The sequence below is a fragment of the Sinocyclocheilus grahami genome, unplaced genomic scaffold (genome assembly GCF_001515645.1).
Source record: "Sinocyclocheilus grahami isolate Dianchi unplaced genomic scaffold, SAMN03320097.WGS_v1.1 scaffold25.1, whole genome shotgun sequence".
In the NCBI taxonomy this organism is placed as follows: domain Eukaryota; kingdom Metazoa; phylum Chordata; class Actinopteri; order Cypriniformes; family Cyprinidae; genus Sinocyclocheilus; species Sinocyclocheilus grahami.
The window spans coordinates 1,809,683-1,829,813 of NW_015505204.1; positions in this window are offsets into that span (position 1 = coordinate 1,809,683).

Consider the following 20,131-nt stretch of genomic DNA (forward strand, 5'->3'; position numbering starts at 1 on the left):
TTGGAAAGTAATGCGTTACGTTACTTTTTAAATCTGGACAGGCCTTGCTTGTTTGTTTTTAAAATAAAAAAGTTCTATTTTTGGCAAATATAAAAGCCTTTTTACACAAAAGTGAAATGAATAAGCCTCGGGCTGAAGGGAAGGTAAATTTACATCCGTTCAGTAGAATGCAGAAGAAGACATTTCAACACACTTCAGCAATAAAAAAAGACACACAAATGTTTGTCTAGAGTAATTTTTGCTTATTAGTATGGTTGAACGGGATCATCGAAGGTCAGAAGCAAAGACATTGGTTAATAGAATGGGATTAAATACGTAAAGGATATTTGTGTTGTTTAACATTTAATTATTGCAGGTTTGTGTCATATTCTGAGTTGCATTATTTTTATTCATTTTGAGGAATACTGAATCTGTGTTTTGTTTTTGTGAGTGAGCTGAATTAATGTATATTCATATTTATTTTAGAACAACAGTAACATCTTCTGATTTCTCTCAACATGGGGACAGGAGAGCTGTCAATCAATAAATTAGCAACAAAGTAACTTGCGTTACTCATTTGAAAAAGTAACTCAGATATTCTCTTGTAAATTAAAAAGTAATGCGTTACTTTACTAGTTACTTGAAAAAAGTAATCTGATTACGTAACTCGCATTACTTGTAATGCGTTACCCCCAACACTGAAAATAACATAGTGCCGCACTTTACTCTGAAACACATGCATATACCTGTATTTATTTAATTCAATCACAATGTCTGCAGTTTAATAATCACACTAATCCCTATTGCGATTTCGGTTTTATTTCGATTGGTCATGTAGCCTTATGCTTAATGAAAATCATACAATTTAAATGTTGCATGCAAATAATTTTATGTAGTCAAATTGCACAACTACTTTTGAATAGCCATCAGCAAGGTCGAACCACTAACCTGCCAAACCTTGAAATATCCCAATCCCATTGCCTCTTCTTCCCTGCATAATACTGTATCTTTTTTATCAATATCAATACAATTCCATAAAATAGCACACTTAGTTTAGGTAAAGGGATAATTACCCATCCCATTATTATTTCAAATAATGTTTAAATTCTTGCAGTCCATACAATAGATCTAAAACAACACTGGACCTTTTAACATTTGTGCATTGTTTGAGCACTCGGCTATATACATCCATGATATGTTTTTTGGATGTTATCAGATCTAGTCTCTCTCCATCGTGCTGTTCAGTATGGCTTCTTTCTAAGTCATAGGTTTGATTTTAGTAGGCATCAGGCTACAGCGAGGCAAGACGCTGAGCTTTCCAGCTTGGTTTAACTGACTATAATGTTGTAGCAAATGTATCGACTGAACGGGTACAGCACAGCTGGGCCCCACTTTGCAATGGGATCGGTGAAGAGCTGCACTAAGCAGGTGAAGTAGAACAGGAGACTCTTTTATATACGATTGACCTCCCGCTGTCCCTTTGCAGCCTATCAGGGTTGTACCTTGTTTTTCATTCCTTGTGGGAGCAGTAGTTATATGCACAGTTAAACATTCATTGCACCGCATTGACTAACAAATCATAAAGCAATTCATTACCGTTTCTGATATGAGAATTAGCTGTATAATGAGTGCATTTTGCTGCGTTAAAAGTCATTTAGAAATCATTTCTGTTCCTGACAGCACTAAATGGGCCTCAGACATGTCATGAAGCAGCAGCCATTTTCTCTGCTGTCATTAGTGTGTGAGGTGAGGGCCTGTCACAGTTCAGTGTTTGTGTGTGCGAGAGTGAGTGAGCAATCCCCTGTTGTATTGATTTTCTCCAGCTGGTTTCTGATTGAGCAGACTGACTGAGACAGCGCTTGCAGTGCGCAGGCTGAGCTTCTAGCACATTCTACACAGTAGGATTCACACAGCCTGCAATGGGCACACACATACTTACCTTCCTCATCAGTCTGCTCTTCTCTTTCAGCTCATCATTCCATTTTCTAGGACATTCTACACAGCAGGACAGTGTATATGTAATGTGCTCACAAACAGAGATTGCGCCTCAGAAGACAACGGAAAGAGAGAGAGACTCTTAAAGACCCATTAAATCAAAATGCAAGTTTTGCAATGTACTTTAGGTTGATTGAGGCTATTCTAGCCTATGTTAGCATGTTGACAAGCTAGCAGAGCAATACAGCCAGTAAACGAACTGGAAGTCATTCAGATTTGGAAAAATTACATCACTTGCTCACCAGTGGATCCTCAGCAGTGAATGGGTGCCATCAGAATGAGAGTCCAAATAGCTGATAAAAACCTCATAATACTCCACAAGTAATCCACATGACTCCAGTCCAATTAACGTCTAGTGAAGAGAAAAGCTGTGAAAACAAATCAATCATTAGGCATTTTTACTTATTTTTACTTAATTTTTTGTCCATAATCCATAATAGCTTCCTCTAGTTTTGTGTAGATAAATTTCAACATTATTCATTCATTTAGCCCTGGTGAATAAGTGAAGGGTAACAGATGCTTCACAGCCAATTTCGAAAATGTTCCATGCCACTGCCAATAGGGGCGTAATACAACAATCGTATGTGGATATCGCAGATTAAATGGTGACTTTATAAGCATAAATGCACACACAAACACAACATTTCTCTTGCCTCCTTTGCCATTTTTTCACTTTTTCACTGAACTAAATGCAGTGTTTTCTAATATTGAAAACACTGTGATGCTGTCTAATAATTTTGACAAAACAAAGTGTCTTAGGAGGCAGTATAAATAATAAAATTCCTACCTTTCGGAAAAACCTTTGCTTCCCGATGTGTTAAAATGGCACCATAAACAACTTACTTGGTTTTGGAACAGAGCATTACTCTTTTTCTTTCATCTCATCACTCCATCTTCCAGCAATCAGCTCCGCAAGACACTCTCTCAACTATCTAATCATTCTGTTGTTCTCTGTCATTCCCTCATCACTTCATCTCACACTGACATAATTTCCCCCACACTGCTGCCTCTCACTCATATGTTTCTGGTGAAACAGTTTACCCCATGAGTGTAAAGTATGCTTTGTGTTTAATCAAACTGGTTTACTAATTATACAAACCAAATGATGCATAAATCCTCTTTAAACTTATCTGTTGACTCCATTAACATTTCTTTTTACTGTTTTGTGTTTACTGCTTTCTTATTGCAGTTGACATATTCAAACATATCATGGAATGTGTCTGGTGATGCAAAGCCTGCTGGGAGTATTTTGGGAGTGATTATGTTTGCATGCACATTCATATTATGACATTATTCAGAATATGGTCAGATTTTGATTACGTAGTCATGTAAACATTTACAGAAATATGTAGACACCGCAATATTGACTGAATTTGGTTATGGCAATCAGTTTACATTACTTTTTTGCATGTTACGTACAGTTTACATGATGCTTACATAATTGGAGTATGATCAAATTCTGATTAATATCAGAATATTCTTGTTGATGGATCAGATGTGTATCAGTTTTTGTGTCTTTTTCCAAGAAAAAGAAAATAATATTGCACTGAAAAAAATTGGTTTAGAAACCCTTTTTACTCAGAAATTGCTATAAATTACACAATTAATTACAAAGAAACAGCAAGTAACATATTGAATTAAATATGACATTTATAAATAGAAAGACTGTAATTGTATTATCCTTAATACATATTCCTATCATCTTTGTTTTCTTTAAAAATTATTTTTTACAGTGTGGTAATTTTCTGCCTTGACTGTTTTTTTTTATGGAATTTTGTCTTATAATGTAGAATTAACTCTTAATTTATCTCCTGTTTTCTTTCTTTCTTTCTTTCTTTCTTTCTTTCTTTCTTTCTTTCTTTCTTTCTTTCTTTCTTTCTTTCTTTCTTTCTTTCTTTCCAGACACACAACCTTTAAAAGAGCCTTAAATGTTTTCTCCCTAAATAGAGATATAATGATGATTATGTATTTTCTTCATTCTATAAATAAAGACGAGAAAGCAGAAACGGTCGCTGTATCTACAGAGCAATTTGCAGCCGAATTCCCATTCTGAACACTTCTTAATGCTCTTCTTAAATTATTCCACTGTAAGGCAGTGAGCTAATTTACTGAGATAATTACCTTCTGCATTTGCAATTAGACTTATTTTATGAGCTTTAACTTTCCCTACCTCGTTATGAATTACCTTCCTCTCAAGAGCCTCTCCTGATGTTGTCTGAATTTTGTGTGTGTATTTAACTAATAGCCTTTTATGAATTCCGTGGGTGTATTAAAATTAACTAAAAAATGTATGCGCATGCCCGGATACAACAGATTTTGTGTATGTGGGTAATGAATTTTTGAACTAGATTTTTTATTTTCTAATGAAAATGTGAGTCATGCTTGCCCATGCAAAACCCGTCATGAAAATGGTGGTGTGGGTGGTTGCCAGTTGCTAAGGTGTTCTGAGTTGTGTGTGTGTGTGTTTCTTAATTTTTTTTTTATTTTTTCATTGTTATGATATTTTGAGTGGTTGCAAGCCATTGAAATTATAGGTGGCATTTTTTGATATGATAAAATTATGATATGACCCACTTATAAGAAATTTATATATATATATACACACACACACACACACACACACACAATTTATACAAAATAATACATATTTAATAAAGTAAATAAAAAATAGGAATAAAATTAAGAAGAAATTTATTTTTTCATTGTTATGATATTTTGAGTGGTTGCAAGCCATTGAAATTATAGGTGGCATTTTTTGATATGATAAAATTATGACATGACCCACTTATAAGAAATTTATATATATATATACACACACACACACACACACACACACACAATTTATACAAAATAATAAATATTTAATAAAGTAAATAAAAAATAGGAATAAAATTAAGAAGAAAACATTAATATTTTTATGTACGTACGTATGCATGCATGTTTGCTAACATTATTTACATAGTATTCTCTGAACTTTTGCATATAACCCAGTTTGAACCTCTGACTTGAAGTAATAGTATGATTTGAGGTATCATTCACTGGTGATTTTGAGCAGTTCTGATAGTGTTGCTTGCCAGAAAGCTTCACTAACTATTGATAACTCCATAATATCAGCATATAACTTCTGGCTATAGTAAATATTAACAAAGAGAAAATGAAATAAAGAGATGTGCAATACTTGAAGTTTGTTTGCAATTTTTATTTGTAATGCCACAGGGACAGCATTGTCGAACGATCCATTAGACAACTTTTGAGGCATACACACGCCCAGAAAAACACACACACATAGTTGAGCGACAGCACAGAGTGTCTCTCTTCTATTTTTTGCACCTGTAAATCCAAATGACACAGCTTTACTGAAACAGACACACTCCAGAAACCAGCAGCCGTGGAAGACGGAGCTTGAGTGAGCGTGTGTGGGATTTGCTCCCTCTGATGCAGAAAGTACAGCTCAGAGACACCTGTTTTTTTCTCTCCTTCTATCCAGGTTTACTCTTTCTTTTTTCTGAGAGGCCTGGGGGTTAGGTGGTCCTCCAGAGGGCACGTGTTGAATATGTACGACTCTTTCTCTGCTTTGACTGTCACTCCTCCCTTGCTCAGAATAGCATCAGGTGTCTCATCTGAGCTGAGATAAAAGAACAAGATTTATTCAAAAACAATCGCTCATATGTAAAGTGGGTAAAAGGTCAGAATTTATTAAAGCTCTGTTGCTGTCACTGTATGACAGCTGCCATCTCCAACTTCTGGCTGTTTAATCCAGTGCATTTTGATGATGAAAGGGTTAACCAGAGCTGTAATTGGATGCCCAAGGTGTCACATGAACTCACTTTTTGGAAATAAAACATTATGTTGATATGCCAACAGAAAGAAAGCAACCAATGCAACACACACACATAGTGTTTTCTTTTTCTCTTTTAACTGGTTTTCCCTTTTTTAAACCAGTAAATAATAATAAAAAAATAAAGTAAGTAACAACAACAACAACAACAATAATAATAATAATAATAATAATTTTTAGCAGCCAGTTGATTAGTGAGGTTGACTAATTACTTTAGTCTATTTGCGGCCCTCGTTTGTAACAGCAAGACATAAAAATCAAATCTGCATATTGCTCTGTCTTATAATAAAACATAAAAAGACAGAATATAACATGTCTTTATAATATCTCTATTACATTTGTTTTTTTCTCACACAGTATAAATTATTGATAAATATATACCGTAGCTGCATTTATATGATCCCTCACAAAGAGATTGTCATATTTGGGGGTCCTTGCTAATAAAAAGTTTGAAAACCCCTGGATTAGTTTCTACTTCTACTTCTTTTTTTATATTTTGGGGGATTTTAATTAGTGTGCTGACAGCATGATGTGTTTTAGCTGTTAGTTTGCACAGTAAAGCTATAAAAAGCTGTATTTTTACATTGGTGTGTGTCAAGTTAAAAAAATAGTCCAAGACTCTGCATTCTGTTCCAGTCCATCTGTTTTTGAATGCAAGATCTGACCGATTAATCGTTTGATAGTCATTTGGCAAACTAACGTTTAGTCAATTTAAAAAAGATAGGTTTTCACATTCCTAGATATAGCCACTTATTTTTAGACATTTCTCTGCATGTGTGTTTCTGTTACGAATCTCTATTGTAGCCAAAGGCAGAACAGTTGAAGACCTGAAGACCAAGTTCAAGCCTGAGGTCCTCCCTCTGGCCAATCAGAATCAAAGACTCTTGCCATAGCAACATCACTTCCATTTTTTAACCATCTTAGAATGGACGTGTGTGTGTGGGGACCCGTTTCAAGCAGAACATTTTTGTGTCCACACTGCTCTCTGAGGGTAAGGTTTGCGTAGGGGTGGGTGATTACACAGGGTAAACCCTTATCTTAATGGCGATGTGACCCAGAATAAGACCTGACTGTGGTAAAATTACCACTTTAAGGCCATTGGCTGAATTAATTCACTGTGACTCACAGAACCAAAACGGAGACATTAGAAAAGAGAATGAGGCTAGAAAAAAAATCAATTTGAGCTTTAGAGATACACTCAAAACCTAAAATGGTAATTAGGATGAAACTAGTTTAAACAAAAATATGCCAAATTTGCATTTTTATATTTCTGACAGTCGTTCAACGTATTCAATGTTGTGCCGCAACATAGAACAGACATAATACATAAGATTATTACATAAAAATATAAAACTTTATAAAAAATAAAAAATAAACATTGTAAAAACTAACATCCATTTTGATATATCATATAAATTCTACAACAGCATAAAATATTATTGATTAAAAAGATGAAAAATGAACTCTAAAGAAACAAAATGGCACTGCTAACGTTTATTTTGTAGGTGTATGAATGATCTGTCTCTACAAAAGTTTTTAAATAGTTTTCATATTATTTAATGTTGAAACTTTGATACATTGATGCACTTTATTTGCTTAAAAGTGAATGTTTACACACGTGTGGTCAAAAGTTTGGAATAATTAAAATTTTAAATGTTTTTGAAAGTAGTCTCTTATGCTCAGCAAGGCTGCATTTATTTGATACAAATTACAGTAAGTCAAGTCAAGTCACCTTTATTTATATAGCGCTTTTAACAATACAGATTGTGACAAAGCAACTGAACAGCATTAATTAGGAAAATAGTGTCAATAATGCAAAATGACAATAGTAAACACTCATTTTTCAGTTAAAGACAGTTATACAAATTACAGTAAAACATTGATATTGTAAAATAGAATTACAATGAAAATAACTGTTTTTTTATTTTAATATAATTTCAAATGTAATTTATGCCTGTGATGGCAAAGATGAATTTTCATAAAATGAATTGTTACAGTTGTTCAATAAACCTTATATTCATCAGTGAATCTTGAAATATATACGTTTCCATAAAAAAATATTGTTTTCAGCACTGACAATAATAAGAACCATTATTAATATTGTGCACTAATAATAATTGAGTACCAAATCAGCATATTAGAATGAACGTAATGTCTCACATTATCACGCAATCCCACAAATAAATTACATTGTAAAGCATATTCAAATAGAAACGAGATTCTTTAAACTGTAATAATATTTTAAATGCAGTATTAGTGAGCATAATACACTGTATATGTGTTTCTCAGAGTGCAACCATATTATACACTTGTAAGTACAACGACAGATGGTGTTTTAAAATAGAAGGTGTGAAAAACTGATTTTTGGAGTTGGACGGAAGCATCAAACCTCCAGCTCTGGTGAGAGCGATGGACTAGCAGTTAGCGCACATGACATCCTGATCCCACTCCATCCTCTTCTTCCAATTTTATTTCCTTTTGCTGTGAAGGAAATATAGCAAAAAAGGCCACAAATAAATAAAAGAGCTGTCAGCTCTGCTAGTAATAGAGCATGTGCTAGTTTTAAGCGACTCATGAATTACTGACCATTTAGCAGACGTTTTTTTATACAAGGCGACTTATAGCTCGATAATTGCAGGTACAGTCCCTCTGGAAATACCTGGGGTTAAGTGCTTTGCTCAAAGGCACAACAGTGATAGAGCAGGATTGCGATAATCACTAAAACTCAGTTCTGCCGGACTGAATAGGTGTTAACAACCTATCACCTAAACCATTCAGATATCATTTCATCCAAAACATCTGAAACTCTTAAAACATGAAAAGTGCGCCTGACTACAGCCCACTATACAGATTACTGTAAAATAGTTCTGTTCCTAGGTCCCATTCAAATTATTAATAGCCGTAGAGAAGAAGGACTTTTTTTTCATAAACACCTCCCAGACATGAACAATTCAGATTTCCCCATGAGGTAATGTCTGACCTCAAATGTTATTCTTTAATTCAAAAATCTCTTCAAACCTTATCAGTTTAGTGCTATTGCCTTGCCTGCAGCGTTTAAAGTCTTTCTTTGGGAATATCTGTGACAGTACTTTTTCCAACCCCGCTGACTTTACAAAAGTCAAAGTAACCTCTTTCAACAAAACTGTCGCTGTAATACTGTAGTATCCACATTAAAACGCTTTATGTCCTGAGGAAATGCTCCTGGCTTTTCTTTAAAAAACTATAATCAGCACAGCAATATTTTCAAAATGCTTTTGGCTGGGAGCTTTATTAGGAACTGCAACGTAATATGTGTTTTTCAAATGTGGATGACCCTAGTGGCTGATATTGTTACAAAAACAATAAAATAAATGTGTGTATATATATATATATATATATATATATATATATACACAGAGGGGGAAAAAAAAATTTATAGACACATTTGTGTAATGATGAAAATAACAGAAGTAGACATATGAAAGCTTTCATTTCATTTATGCCATTTGCAACACACTGGGGCTTTTCACACTTGAAATAATTAAGTCTGGGTCATTGTAAGTCAATAGAATTCTGGATTATCTTGTTTCATATTTCACACTGCTCATAATTTAGCCAAGGTTAATAATTAATGAAGCTGATGTTTCACGCTGTAAGTTCCTAAACCCTGGGCTACTGTTCTTATTTGCATATTTGCAGCGTTAACCTGTTTATATAAAGGCTCTTCCATTATGCATCCTCAAATTATATACTGCTGCCTGTACAATCAAATTTTTCCTGAATGGATTTTTCAGATTATAAAGGTAAGAATGAAATGGCCTCTTCACTCCAACCGATGCATTTTCTGTCACCATTTCACATTTCCCCCCCATTCCCCCCCCATTAACGTTTACATGACTGTATGTGTCACGGTCTTGCTGTGCCAGAGAACAGGCAGGACGACGAGGATGCAGGATACAAGAACACTTTAATAAATTCACAATAGGCGCACACGCACAGGGTAACATTCACAATAACTGACCAAATGGAACACAATGGACAGGAACTGATATAGGGTGGATAACGAGGGGCAGACAGGTGAGCACAATGAGGTGATTAACTAACGAGAACAGGAACAACCAAATAAGGACACAGAGGGAGAAACGTCTCGGTTACGTATGTAACCCTCGTTCCCTGAAGGAGGGAACGGAGACGGGAGAAACCACAATCTACAGTCCACAGGGGTGTGACAGATCGCCCCCTCCCGGAAGGCGCGACAAGATGCTGCTGCATATTGTCGTACTTGGTTAGGACATGGTATAAGACTCTTAAACTCCTGTTAATCTGCTGCCTACACAACTCTATAACTTGCTCACAGTGAAATGTGCGGGATTTTATTTGACAGTAATTGTAGGAGTTTTATTGTGTATTCATAAGCATATCTGCACTTATTGTCATCCAGTAAGACAGAATTTAGCTACTCTGCAACAACTCTAGAAATGTAACCCAGAAACGTAACTCTGAAGATGTAGAGGGGGCTGGAAGACGGTATGAGTTACTTAAAAAGAAAAAAGAAAAAACTGTTGCTCTTTTCAAAACCTAGCGAGCCATTACAGTTTTTCAATAAATGTCTTAATCTAAGAAGTGGTCTGCGTTTACTAATTTATGTAGGAGAAAAGTGGGATATAAAAATGCAGTGTTTTTGTATATTTTGATTATTAGAGCTTGCCATGCAGCTTTCTGTCAGTGTGTCTGACAAGCATGATGACTGTATTTGCACACCATCCTGCATTTTAAATGTCAGAAAATGTACAGAAACGCTGAACAATAAACACACAGTTTTCCTGCATTCAAGGAGTAATTGTCTGTATTCTGAAGAGAGAGAATGAAACTACAGGAACATTAACCTTGTTCCAAAACCTACATACTAAACAAAATATATACCTACATTTTTTATTCATTCCATCTGTCGTCTTGGATGTTATGTCTGTTACGTTGAACTTGTCACAATGCATGTGGGATGGCTGTACGTGCACACTTACTGTAGCCTACTAAGGTTTCATAAATTGTATTCTAATTTAGATGCTTACTGTTTGGAACAGCCCCTCTATTGTTTTAATAGGTAGGAGACCTTGAACAAATGTTTTTTTGTTTTTTTTAACACTATCATTCAAACGTTTGGGATTGACGGCAAGAGTATTTAACATTTTGCTCACCAAAGCCGGATTTATTTGAATAAAAAGAGTGTAAAAACAGTAATTTCTTCAAACATTATTACCATTTAAAATAACTGTTTTCTATTTGAATATGTTTTAACATATAATTGGTTCTTGTGATATCAAAGCTACATTTTCAGCAGCCATTACTCCAGTCTTCAGTGCCACATGATCCTTCAGCAGCCATTCTAATATGCTGATTTGGTGCTCAATTTTTATTGACAATTTTTAGTCAATGTTGAAAACAGGTGTGCTGCTTGGTTGATAAATAGAAAGTTCAAAATAACAATTATTTGGAAAAAGTTTTTTTTTTTTTTTCTGGCAACGTAAACATCCACACTACTGTACTACTATAATGCAATGCATTATATTCTACATATATAAGAGGTAATATAAATAAATAGATTATTTATTTTTTAAATATTATGTTTTAATAATATTTTTTATTTGACCTAAATATGAAAGAAGAAAAATTGTTGAATAAAGTGGCTATTTTTGTTTTCTTTGCACACAAAACGAATTATCATAGCTTCATAAAATTAGGGTTGAACCACTGATGTCACATTGACTGTTTTAAAGGGATCCTGACTCCTTACTATCTTTCTGGGCCTGGGAATGTTTCAGTAGCATTGCTATCTATGCAGGATCAGAAAGCTCTCGGATTTCATAAAAAATATCTTAATTTGTGTTCTGAAGATGAACAAAGGTCTTACAGGTTTGGAACCACATGAGGGTGAGTGATTAATGACAGAATTTTAATTTTTGGGTGATCTATCCCTGCAAGGTAAAAAAAAAAAATACTGAATTAGTTACTAAAACATTGTCAGTACAACTATAACTATAAAAATGTTTGCAGGACTAAGCTGTGCTGTTGTTGGCTGCCAGTGCCACAGTAACAGCAATAAACTTAAGGAATTTCTGTAAAGTGCTTGTTTTGAGCACCAGCAAATCTGTCTGTGTCCAGCACTGTATTCCTTGCATTCTTTGCCAAATACTGGCAAGAGAAAACAAGCATGGCTTGCAACGCTTAAGGTAAAATACTCCCCAAAGAAGGTATATGTGTGTTCTTATCATTTTGTGTACAAAATCCCCCGAACTTCACCCAGTTCAGGAGCTGTAGGTTATGAGCACCCATTTATTTTCAGTGCAGCTAACCTCAGGCCGCTTCATGTCATCTACAGTACCAACTCTTTATATGACAAGGGAGTCACTGCAAAAAGACAGTCATTGCAACTCCGTCTATGATGAATCTATGGAAACTATGAAGTCCATTTTCATAGGTTTAATGTTAAATTATCAGCTCAGAAAATACAGTAATTTGACTAGAAACACCGAAGACTGGAAATGCAAACACTGTTCAGGTATGAGTCAGGTGAGACTTTGATGTTCAGGAAAAAGGTGGATAATTAAATACAGCAGTGGCAAACTTATTAGAACACTAGTATTTTCAACAGCTAAAAATGGTTTTAAGTGACTTCTTTCTATCTTGCTTTAAGAAACCTACCTGCAAATCTACAGTACTGTTAAAAGTTTTAGGCACTTGTGTATAAATGCTGTAAAATGAGGATGCTGCTAAAAATAATGTCATAAATAGATTTTCTTTATCAATTAACTTCTATTAATTAAATTAAATCAACATTTGATGTGATCATTCTTTGCGCTAGGTGCAACTTTTGCCTTAGGTGCATTTGCGCATAGTTTTTCAAGCTTTGCAGGTAGGTCTCTTAAAGCATCTTGGAGACGTTGCCACAGTTCTTCTGGATTTATTCTGTCTCAGTTCGTTCTGTTTTTCATGTCATTCCATACAGACTGGATGATGCTGAGATCAGAGCTCTGTGTAGAGAACTGGCTGTTGTCAGACTCCTTGTGCAAACAAAAATATATCTGAATTATTACAATTAATGGCAAAATGAATGTTTAGAAATGTAAACTGATATTACTGACACACTAAAGCAAAATATATAAATAACTGACTAACCAGTTTTTAGCAGGTGAAAATACTAGTGTTCTAATAATTTTGGCCACCACTGTATACTAGAGAAAAAAAGTTGTCTATATGTGTGACTGCTGTGCTAAGTGTGTCTGTGTGTTCACTTTTCATGTGTGTGTGATTTTACCTCAGACTGTCAGACTACTTGATGATGTTAGTTTTCTCAGTCAGCACCTGTGTTTGGCAACCTGTGCAGACAGTGCTAACACAGCCTGATGATCACGCACCTCGTCATAATCATACATCCTGTTTATTAAATAGGAAGTGTCCAACAGAACAGGCATAACCAGATGGCGCCTGTCAGTCGATGGTGGATTCAGCATGAAATAACCATAAAATAACCTTCACAGTGATGATGTGGGAGTAAAGACACTGAACACTCATGCAGTGATTGATTTTTAATTTTTATTTCATTATTTGTTTATTCATTGAGGGTTCCACACACACACACACACACACATACACATTTACTCACATAAACACAAACAGACAGAACACAAATAAAAAGTACTTCCAATAAAATGGAAAGGTCACGCTTAACACACACACACACACACACCTCATACAATATGAATTTCTATTTGTTTAGCTCACTAGCACTCTCATTCTCTTCCCTGGGATCCAGGTGTTGCTTTATTATTAATGAAGCGTTTAATGTCTCCTTCAATTCTCCTTTATTTCCTTCCTCCTTCCCCTGAAATTAAAGAGTATCAGTTTTGCTTAACACTTCTGATAAGCTCCCATAATACTCAGCAACTCCTGTCTTGTGGAGTTTTTTTTGCATTGGCATTGTCTTTTGTAAAGCCGCCCACCCTCATACGCTTCCTTTCACATGCGTCTTTCCTCTCTAGCGAGGGATATTGCTTTTCTAATCTTGCTGACGAACATATTTCTGGGGTATTTTTCTTTTTTCTCCTGTACAGAGAGAGGTGTGGTGCTGTTTTAAATGCAGCGGGTGCTGTGCATGTCTGCGGGTGCCTGTGTTTTGCTGTTTTAGAGGTCAGAGGAGACGCACTCTCTCTGTATAATGAAGAAGAGGTGGTTGCTGGGTCACTGCTAACTGTAGGCATTGTTTTGTGAAAGACCTGCACCGTCTCACCCTCCTTCTGGAGCGAGCATCTAGAACCCTGATCGAGCTGTTCAGCTCAATATTTAAATTGGTATTTAAACTCTTATAAAATATTTACTATGGTGGTACCTTGGTACTGTGATGTATCAGGAATTCATAATACTTGAATTCATGTATCATTGTGTATTTATCTGGTATTCCATGATACTTTGAGAATGCCATTTTAGTAACATGGTACATGTCCAAAAAAAAAAAACATTAAAAAATATTATAATAATAAATAACAATTGCACTATGGTACAGTTTGGTACTTTTTGTAAGTAGTAAGAAATATTATGCAGAAATTAATGTTACAGGCTTTTAAATTGTTACAAAAACGTATATTCAAATCAACGCTGTCCTTTTGAACTTTGTATTTATCAAAGAATCATGAAAAAAAGTGTTTTCAACATTGATAATAAAAAAAAATATTTCCTTGAGCACCAAATCAATATATTAGAATGATTTCTGAAGGACCATGTGACACTGAAGACTAGAGGGATGATACTGAAAATTCAGCTTTGCAATCACAGGAATAATTATATTTTAAATATACCTGTATATTCAAATAGAAAATGGTTATTTTAAACTGTAACAATTTTTCACAATATTGCTATTCTTACTGTATTTTTGATCAAACAAATGCAGCCTTGGTGAGCATAAGAGACTATTTTCAAAAACATTAACAATCTTACCAACCACAAACTTTGGAGCAGTAGTGTATACCATGGCACTTAATGATGATCATACTCATGATACCATATGTGCATGGTACGTCAATGTATTTCAAACAATACCATGATAATGCGATTTTCTTAAAAAAACAAAACCTGCAGAACAATTATAAAATAATATTCAAAAAAATATTGTAATAATTTATATGGTATTAAAATAATACTGTAAGGTACTTCAAAGAATATCACACAAACAATTACTACCATGAATTTTTGGACACCTACCATAATATTACCATGGTATGTTATGTATGATGGTGGTCTCATGGTGTTCATATAAGAACTGAACCTTGCAGTACCATATAAATACCATGGGACATCAATTTCAGTACCATGATATTACAGTGTGACACTATAAACATAAAAGATAAATATCAAAGTATCATGGTAGATTTAAAAAATAAAAAATAAAAAAAGCAGTCACAGACATTGTATATATATATATATATATATATATATATATAAAGAAAATATTCTTTATTTGAAGAATGCAAATACAAATATTCAAGTTTTGTTTGAAATGCCTGATGTGCTGTAATCAGTTTATGAACGTTGTTACAATGAAGATGTTAATGATTGTTTTGTGACCTTGTCTGTTCAAGGTCGGGGTTTTTATTTATTTGTTTATTTTTTGTGTGTGGTTCTGTCCTTTTCCATATTGAGGCCATCTGTCTGATGTGATGTTCTGGAGCCTGTGTCCTGGATTTGTCCCAGCCTTCCAGTGGTTCTGAGGAGGGTTTGGACTGGCGAGCCCCCTTGAGTCTTGTTCTTGGATTTTCTGTTTTCTATAAACGGTAGGAAATCAAATGACTTTTCTGTTTTTTCCTCTTGGATGGAGACATTTTTTCCTCGTCAATTGATAAAAGACATTTAAAATCTCCCTACGGACTATTCACCATACTGTTTTTTTTGTGTTTTTTTTGAGAGACTGAACAATTGAGAGTTGTAAAAATTAAATACCTATCATATTTAATTTAGAAGTATTGATTTTCTTTTGTGTTGGCAATTGTGATTGTACACCAATTTGGGGTTTGAGACTTGAACTCTGATTGATTTAAAGAAGGGAAAAAAAGAGTTATCAAAGTTGATGTAAGTGTTCATATTCAACCTCATTAGAGGGAATCAAATCTTGAGCTAAAGTGAACAAAAATAGAAGTATATAATCTTACCTTGTAGAAATCCAAGAGGAAAGGTTGCTGAAACCTACCAAACAAAAGGGTGACAACAAGATTAAGAACCTACAATTTCTTTGCTGAAAATATATATATATATATATTCTTTTATTTTCATACTAAGTGATGCAACTTACCTGAGTGTTATAAATACACGTTGTGTTCAACCAAACATCCCTTGAATTTGTTCACTGTTGTTGTGGCATCTTTCTCAGCTGCGGATCTATTCTTCTGAGACACTGGTCCATAGATTGGCATTATAATATATACAAATGATTTGCCATAAAGCAAGTGCTACACACACTCACACTCACTCATACAACCTGATCTGCATGACGATCCTTTTGACATTACATGCCTTGCATGAGAATCTAAAACTCTAGAGAAGCACAATGACTTTATTCATTCACTCTCTCTCTGTGTGTAGGTGAATTATCAGACCTGCTTTCAGTCACAGTGCTGAGATGCTCATTCTTTTGATATACAGAGAGATTAATTAAATGTCAGTTCCCTGAAGTGAGAAAATGGAACTTGATTGGCTTTGACGGGAGTTTATTTCATTTGGCCGCAGTCCAAGCGACACATGTATACCTGACTTCATTTCTGCAAATGAACGCTAATGTGTTCAAGAACACCGATTCATTCAGAGATAGAGAGAGTTAGAGCCGAGGTAGAGCATCTTTTTGGACCTTTTGTGTTGAAATCATTCAATAAATTAAACAAAATCCCTTTGTTTAATCTCTAAAAGCACATTTTATACCTTTCACTCTTTTATGGTTATAGTCTTCCATAAACATATAAAGGATAACTCGAATCTCATAAACTATTATTTAAATGATCTTCACAGCCATGTCAGCGTTTAGTGTTTAAATATTCACCAGTGATTGGTTTTATATTCAGTGTGGATCTAAAAAAACATAAAAGGCATCTCTTTACAGCAATGGTTCTCCACTCAAGAGACCCAAAGACCAGTCTTAAATTGATGTACAGTAACATTGTTCTGGTGCATCTGAAATATTAATCTTCCACAGCGCTGCTGAGGGAGATGCAAGTATTGCTGTGTAGACATCGATTGCTTTTAAAATGGTTTATCAAACTCTTAAGAGCTGAAGTCTCACGTGTCCTCTTCCACTCGTCATTCTTCACTCACTGGTACCTGTAGCGTTAATACACCTTTGCCAGGACTGTTTTTACGACCTTTAAATATCAAGGACTGACACCGCTTCCAGCCTGAATGCGCTTTTAATATGCACCACATATTTTATTAGGACCATGAATACAGAACGGCCAAAAGGAATAACTGTTGGTTTGAATTGTGAATGAGCTGGTTGGAGTATATAGGCATTTGAAATAAGGTCAAAGATGTACAGTTGAAAAACACAGTTTGCTTAGATAGAACAGCAATCTTGAGGCCTGTGTGACCTGAGGGGCCATAACTTTGATGTTAGGACCTTATGTGTCTAACTGTATGTACAGATTGTTTCTTAGTAAATATTAATGTTAAAAAGCATAGTGTCATAGGATCTGCCAATTTGATATTTATGCGTTAGAAACTCCCATGCATAGATATGAGAGGTTAACACTGCATATTATGAGGCAAATTTACTGCTAAATTAATTGAAAAAGTAAATAAAAATAAATTAATTACAAATAATAATACTAAATTGTATACTTATAATTATTTATTTTACATTTATTGTTATTTTTTATTCATGGCTTCCATTATTATTCTGATATTATTGTGTTGAATAGGCTATTTAACATTAATATATAGTATAATTAGTATTAGTAGTAAATAGTATTAATATTTAATATTAATTATATTGTTTGCTGCATCTTCTACAACCTAAACCGTCCTGTTAGATGGGGAATTGAACCTTTCAATTTGCATTCAGCACTTATTTTTGAGGCATGTATGCAACTTTATCTGATTTGCATAACCCCATTCAGTGAATGGGGTGATAAAACAATCCATCCATCCTTCTATCCATCCATCTATCCATCCATCCATCCATCTTAGAGCAACACATCCATCTGATGATGGTTCTGTGTAATTCTAAATTTGGCTCCCACAGCTAATTTTGTGATCTTCTAAATTAAAAGTTCCCATGCTGATATCCTCAACTCAGTGAGGGGGAGGAGAGGCCTCCTGTGGATTTCTGGGACTGCATGTTTGCTTTTCGATTCAATTCTTGTCCACCTTAACGATACATGTATACTTACACAAACACGCACTCTTCATTCGCAAGTTCACATACACAGATGGCTGTTGAAAAAAAAAATGTCAGACAGTGAAAAATTTATTCGATTAATGAAGATGTTGAGGTGTCTGTTAGGATATTTACATACTATATTGTACTGTTTTATTAACTCTTGGTTGATCACTAATAAAGCTTTGGAAATGTATCAATCTAAAATGAGATAGATAGATAGGACAGTTGGGAAATAAATTAAATCAGGGATGCACGATATTGGATTTTTGACGATATCCTATATGCCGATATTTTTCAACTCATTTTGGCCGATAACCGATGCCGATATATTTCCTTTGTTTAAAAAAACCCCCACCAAGTCTCTCCTGTGCAAAGATTATAAACGAATTATTTTTATTTTGGTTAATTTTTAACAAAAACTTACTTGCTAGAATAAAAAAAGGTTATTTTATAATAAAAGTACATTGAAAGCTTTGAAAATAACTATAAACCAATTACTACATTTCCCCCCTTCAGACAGATGCAGTTAACATTTTATTTGAAGATTGTAGATGGTCTAAAGCAAAAGAGTTGTAAAAATTCTGAAAATAGTTTATAGCTCCTTGTATTTAAGTTTTCATTAGCTGCTTTGGAAAAAATATATCACACATTAATGAATAAATCTTTATATATACGTTATTGTCACAGTACAGAAAGAGACCAAGGACGGAGAGGTAAAGTAAACAGGGATCTTTATTAACAGGTGCTGAGAGCGAGAGAGATGGAGAGCAAACGGGTTAGAGCAACAGTCTATGGAATGGAAGGGATCCAGCTCACGTGATGACGGGTTCCTTCTAGGATCGGGCTGAAGAGGATGGCACAGAGACAGGTAGGTTTCAGGATGGAGTTCGGGTTAGTGAGTCTGGTAAGGAGTAGCGTAGTGAACTCAAGACCAGACGAAGTGTGACTGCAGTGACTGAGTATTTGAGCTAGTGTTGATGAGGTGGTGACAGGTGCGGCTGATTAGTACTCCTGGGATTGTGAATGGTTGTGTGAGGTGATTGGGCCTAACAAGGCTGGACTATCCCTGACAGTACCCCCCCACACGGGCGGCTCCTGATGCCCGCTGCCGACGTCGAGGACGGCCACGGCCCTGGAGAGGCGCTGAGTCCCAGACCCTCTCGCTCTTTCTGAACCAGTGATCCACCGCTGGAACATCTGAGGGTTATCCCGTCCACGGGAATAGGGGACGTTGGTAACCGAGTATGCACTGAAACAGGGTGAGGCCGGTGGTTTGCTGTCGAAGTGAGTTTTGTGCGTACTCGGCCCAGGGAAGGTAGCGGCTCCAGCGATTCTGGTTCTGGTTCTACAGAGATATCTCCCGATCTCTTGGCTCTTGCACTCAGTCTGGCCGTTGGACTGTGGGTGATATCCGGAGGTGAGGCTTACTGATACGCAGAGGAGATGGACGGCCCTCCAGACCCGGGAGATAAACTGGGGCCCACGATCGGAGACGATATCCTCCAGGATGCCGAAATTGCGAAAGACTTGGTGGAATAACTGTGTTGTGGTTTCCATGGCCGTGGGTAATTTCCTGAGGGGGAGAATTTTACATCCTTTTGAGAATTTGTCGACAACTATGAAGATACAGGTGTGTGATTCGGACTCGGGGAGATCGGTGACGAAGTCGACTCCGATGTGGGACCAGGGCCGGTGAGGTATGGGAAGTGGTACCAGCTTGCCTTGTGGCTGGTGACGGGGAGATTTGGAGATGGCACAGACTGAGCATCCTTGGACAAAGCGCCTGACTTCTCACGCCATAGCGGGCCACCAGTAGCGAGTTTCGAGGAGCGAGAGGGTTTGCTGGCTGCCTGAATGTCCAGAGCCCGGAGAAGAGTGTAGTGAGTCCAGAAGGGTATTGTGGAGAGTGGATGGAACATAGACCTTCC